Source organism: Grammomys surdaster, unplaced genomic scaffold (genome assembly GCF_004785775.1).
Source record: "Grammomys surdaster isolate TR1022 unplaced genomic scaffold, NIH_TR_1.0 98, whole genome shotgun sequence".
Lineage (NCBI taxonomy): Eukaryota > Metazoa > Chordata > Mammalia > Rodentia > Muridae > Grammomys > Grammomys surdaster.
In genome coordinates, this window is record NW_021604577.1 from 13,063,690 (window position 1) to 13,069,689 (window position 6,000).

A 6,000-nucleotide genomic window follows, 5' to 3' on the forward strand; every position below is an offset into this window, starting at 1 on the left:
CAGAAAGTCTACCACGTGATTGGACTTGACAGCTGCCCCACAGTTAGAAGACAGGCGTTCTGATGTGTTAGGGAAGCACTAAATCAGTTGATGAGGTGACTCAATGTTGTAAAATATGGCAAAAGAGATTTCAAAATTGGACAATGTAAGAAAACAGGGAAGGAAGTGAAGAAAGGGTTGCAAGTTATTGCTAAAGTAAGGAAGAGTGGATAATAACTGGTGGTCCTTACTCTGTGTGTGCATGAACCCATGTTATTCACCAAGAATTCTTATTTGACAATTAAATATTTTAATGGGATAAAGAACCAACGTTTATGATAATAACCCAAAAATAAGCCCTCGGAGTAAACCTTACATGTTAAAAAGAAGGAATAAGAAGTCTATAATGCCACAGAAACCAGGGTAGATGCAATCCTTTTGTAAGCAGCAGAGATGAGCTAGTTAGGAAGAGAGTAGCTATGTATACAGTGCTAAAAGAAGGAAGACTAAGTAATCATTTAAGGAAACAAGTTGGGAACATGACCAATGTGTATTTTAGAAAGATAGTTTTCTGAATGTCCTGTTAGGAAAAGGTTTAGAGTATATGGAAGAGAAAAGGACTTGTGTTCCATTTTAAAATATGTACACCTTTGAACAGACTATTTTATTTCTATGTTGCAAAAGACCAACAGTGAGGGAGAGAAGAACTGTTTGTGGCATTGCATAAGGTGTGTATAGGATACAGATGAGAGGGCAATCAAATAACCAAATATATAAGTCAGGAGGTCAAGAGAAATGTTTTAGTAGTATTTTTAAACCCTGAAATTAGATACAATTGAATACCTAGAGGAGATGTGCAAATGAAAAAGAAAAGACTACTTCTAGCCAGTTTTGTTTCTACAGTTCCTGGAGAACAGTCGTGGCTTGCATCTTGGTCTCTCCAGACTCTAGCACAGGGCAGAACTTAATAGATACTTATTGACTGAAAATGTACTAGGTACTTAAACAGTACATTGCACTTAGCCCTTTGGTAGTTTTAAAATATTTTCTTCCTTGTATACAAGTGTTCATTTATTGATTTTTTTTCCTAGTAGTTGTATAATAAATACCAAGGCAAAGTGCCTTGATTTTTTAACTCCTTGATTTTGGAGTTAGAAAGTCCAAACTAAATAGCTCTGGCTCTGATAACCTATCACACCCTTGGCTATAACACACCACTTTTCAAATGAATAGTTAATATATTTACTTGGGGTTGGGGTGAGTGTACATGTTATAGTGTTCTTTTAGAGGTCCTATATGTTAATGTTCAAGGAACAGATATTGACAGCTTTCAGGAGTTGGTTCTCTACTTCCACTGTGCATGTCCCAGGGATCAAACTCAGGTTGTCAGGCTCAGCAGCAAAGGCCTTTACCTTCTGAGCTGTCTTGGCGGCCCATGCATCATCATCTCTTGATAGATGGCGTCTTGGTGAGGATGCACGCAAGATGGATGCTCCTCGTATCCTCACTACCTCCTGCAGATCCCACTGTCTTTCTTCACTGACACTCAGATATTGGCCTTATGTCCAGTTAACCTTTCAGGGGGAGAAAGGGAGAAGGCAAACCACATACAAGCTATAGTGTTCCTTTTGAGTAGAACACAATGGTTGCAGAACAAATTAGATATGTATGTGCTTAAGGGATCTAAAGTTTGCTGTTGAAGAGTTGGAGAATAAAAGAATGAAAGAATGTAGATGCAGGCTTCAAGAGGAGGAACAAAAAAAAAGTGTAATCTAGAGTCAATCTACCTGGGTTGAATTCTGATCTTTGCCATTTTTTTAGTTATAGTAATTCATAGGTGTGTCTTTACCTATAAGTATTATTTTATTAGTCATATGGAACACCTTATACCATGTTGTTGGTTTACTATAAGAGTTGTTAAATAACTGGTAACTCAGTGAGAAAGTACTTCGCTTGCATAAAACCCTGGTTTGGTTTAATCAGAAAAAATTAAAAATGTTTGAGTCAGAAATGATTGTAATTCGAGTAGTTCAGAACTCTGGGTAGAAGCAGGAAGATGATGAGTTTATATCAAGTTTGAAGCCACCTTCTGTTAATGGATCTCTATCTCACAGACAACAAACCCAGCCATCACAAATGGATCACCAAGTAAAACGTACCTGCAGTGCAAGCCTGAAAACCTGAGTTCAATCACTGGAACCCTCAGTGGAAGGAGAGAACCAACCCCCTAGTAGCACTCAAGGCATGTGTATACATGCCCACACTTATAAACACACACATAAATAAAATTTGAACACCTAAGTAAGTGTACATTTGTTGGATAGCTGAAGATATCCTATTAGTAACAGTGACACACTTGGAAGCTCTAGAAAAACAAGAAGAAATAATACCCCAAAAGAGTACATGAGAAGAAATAATCAAACTCAAGCTGAAAGCAATGAAATGTAAACAAACAAATAGTAAAAAGAATCAGTAAAGTGAATTGAATCTTTGAGAAAATCAACAAAATTGACAAACCCATAGCTAGCTAATCAAAAGACACAGAGAGAAGATTTAAATTAATAAAATGATAAAAGGGAGTATTATGAAAGGTTATACAGAATTTTACTTTGTTATAAAATTGGTGTCATAGAAAAAGGCCTATAAATCCATCTATTAAAGGTTAATAATATTGTATAGAGGAAAGAAGGAAAGTATTCAGGTTACAGTAAATAGACTCAATTGAAGCATGCTCAAAGAATGACAAATAATCCATTTGTTTAGCGTTTAATCTGCAGGGCTATAGTCAACAGAAGGACAACAAGTGTTCCTTATCACCTGAAGCGTGATCTGCACAACATTTCCTAGGATCTGGTTGCTTATTAGCAGTTGCAGGCTCTCAGATCCCATCCCTAAGTGCCTAGTCACAGCTTTGTGATTAGATCATAAATGATGAATGAAGTCATTGGTTAGAAATCAAAAAGCATTGTTTTAGGATACATCTTAGTAGGTTTTGAATACTGTGGACCAAGTTATGGTGTAATACTGGCTTAAACAAATACTTTAAATATCGTAAGAGATAATTAAACCAGTGCCTTGAGAATATTAATATAATATATTACCCTTGGATTAAATTACATGGAAGACAAACTAAAGATGGTACACAAGCTACAAGCCCATGCTAGTATTACCAGGTTACCCAGATAATTAAGCTCTTAGAGACTAGCAAAAATTGATAGAACTCAAAGGAGATTAATATTCAAACTGTCATTTCTTATTAATTTACTTTGAAAACTTTTGCTTATCAGCGGACAGTTACTCCAGATGACTACTGGTATTTTCTGCAACTTTTCTTGAAGTTCTGCTGAGTTAAGCCTCTATGCTTTTGATGTGACTAATTTTCCTCCCCTGCATCTGTATGTTGGTTATATAATAACCTCCTTTGACTATTGCAGAACATACAGTCTCTTTCTGTGCTCTCTAATTCCTATAATGCCTGTTACTGAGAAAGGCTACATAGAAACCAGTCATTGTAGGAAACAAGCTAGACACACATGTCTCCTGCAAGGTTAAATAAAGGTAGTCTTCCTCTGGCTGGTGTTAAACACCAACTCCAAGTCTTTATCTTCTGACGCTCATTGTAGATCCCATCCATAGTATCCTTCATTTTTAATGTTTCCCTCTTTCCTTTAGTAGATTACAATATAATTGATGGAATTTTGTCCTTAACTATTATAGAACTATTAATACACTTATAAGTCTATTCCTCTTACAGCTTCATATTCAGATATTATCAGTTACCTTACCCAACTTAGCATAAAAACTCAACTAATCTCTTCAACTAAACATTGATTTAAAAAAATCAGTATAAAATAGTTTTTCCTTATTTTTTACCTTTTATTTATTTATTTTTTATTTTTTATTTTTTTTTACACTCCAGATTTTATTTCCCTCCCAGTCTATCCTCTGACTGTTCCACATCCTGTACCTCCTCCCCTGTCTCCACGAGGATGTCCTCATCACCCACCCCCGCCCCACCCGACCTCTAAAATCCCTGGGGCCTCCAGTCTCTTGAGGGTTAGGTGCATCTTCTGTGACTGAACCCAGACCCAGCAGTCCTCTGCTGTATGTATGTTGGGGGCCTCATATCAGCTGGTGTATGCTGCCTGGTTGGTGGTCCAGAGAGATCTCGGGGGTCCAGGTTAATTGAGACTGCTAGTCCTCCTACAGAGTCACTTTCCTCCTCCTCACCTTCTTCCAGCTTTTCCCTAATTCATCCACAGGGGTCAGCAGCTTTGTCTATTGGTTGGGTGCAAATATCTGCATCTGACTCCTTTAGCTGTTTGTTGGGTCTTTTGGAGGGCAGTCATGATAGGTCCCATTTTGTGGGCGCTCCACAGCCTCAGTAAGTGTCAGGTCTTGGGGCCTCACCTTGAGGAGGATCCCACTTTGGGCCTGTCACTGGATCTTCTTTTCTCAGGCTCCTCTCCATTTCCATCCCTGCAGTTCTTTCAGACAGGAACAATTTTTTGAGTTTTGACTCAAAATTTTGAGAGTTTTGACTGTGGGATGGCAACCCCCACCTTCATGTGATGCCCTGTCTTCCCGCTGGAGGTAAGCTCTATAAGTTCCCTCTCCTCACTGTAGGACATTTCATCTGAGGTCCCTCTCTTTGAGTGTTGAGAGTCTCTCACTTCCCAGGTCTCTGGTGTATTCTGGAGGGTCCCCCCCAACCTCCTACCTCTGGAAGTTGCCTATTTCCATTCTTTCTGCTGGCCCTCAGGGCTTCAGTCCTTTTCCCCCACCCAATACCAGATCATGTTCCCCCCCCCCAGTCCACTTGCTCTCCCAAGCCCCCCTCCCCCCTTGTGATTGCTTTCTTCTCCCTCCCAAGTGGATCTGAGGCATCCTCACTTGGGCCCTTCAGCTTGTTGACCTTTTTGAGTTCTGTGGACTATATCTTGGGTATTCTGTTTTTTGTTTCATTTTGTTTTTTGTTTTTTTGTTTTGGCTAATATCCACTTATTAGTGAGTACATACCATACATGTCCTTTTGGGTCTGAGTTACCTCACTCAGGATGATATTTTCTAGTTCCATCCATTTGCCTGCAAAACTCAGGATGTCTTCGTTCTTGATAGCTGAGTAGTATTCCATTGTGTAAATGAACCACATTTTCTGTATCCATTCTTCTGTTGTGGGACATCTGGGTTGTTTCCAGCTTCTGGCTATCACAAACAAGGCCACTATGAACATAGTGGAACAAGTGCTCCTGTGGCATGGTGGGGCATCTTTTGAGTATATTCCCAAGAGTGCTATAGCTGGGTCTTCCTGTAGAGCTATTTCTAATTTTCTGAGGAACCTCCAGATTGATTTCCAGAGTGGTTGGACCACTTTGCAATCCCACCAGGAATGGAGGAGTGTTCCTCTTTCTCCACATTTTCACCAACATGTGTTGTCACCTGAGGTTTTGATATTAGCCATTCTGATTGGTGTAGGGTGGAATCTCAGGGTCATTTTGATTTGCATTTCTCTGATCACTAAGGACTTTGAAGATTTCTTTAGGTGCTTCTCAGCCGTTTGAGATTCCTCTGTTGTGAATTCTCCATTTAGTTCTATACCCCATTGGGTTGTTTGGTTGTTTGGCTTTTTGGAGATTAGCTTCTCGAGTTCTTTATATGTTTGGATATTAGCTCTCTATTGAATGTAGGGTTAGTGAAGATTTTTTTTTTCCCAATCTGTAGGTTGCTGATTTGTCTTATTGACTATGTCCTTTGGTTTTAAACCAGGATGATAGATGTGAGTTTCCCCTGCCCTTTCATATCTGTAAGTCTAGGTTGTTTTTAAATGTGGACATGAAGTATTTTATCTTTTGTTGCTTTGTTTGAGACAATGTATTGCTGGTAGTACTGGCAGACCTTCAACTTAAGAATGTCCTTCCTCAGCGTCTTTAGGGTAAGGATTTTAGGTATACTCTAACAGGTCCACTGAAAATTATCTGTTCTGTTCTGTTCTGTTCTGTTCTGTTCTGTTCTGTTCTGTTC

The 6,000-nt window shown here is 39.0% G+C and overlaps 1 protein-coding gene across 5 annotated transcripts in view; it reads left to right on the forward strand.

Annotated features, from left to right (window-relative positions):
- Positions 1-6,000, forward strand: part of Ralgapa1 (Ral GTPase activating protein catalytic alpha subunit 1) — a 211,135-nt gene that overhangs the window by 109,653 nt on the left and 95,482 nt on the right. The gene's annotated exons all lie outside the window — the stretch shown is intronic.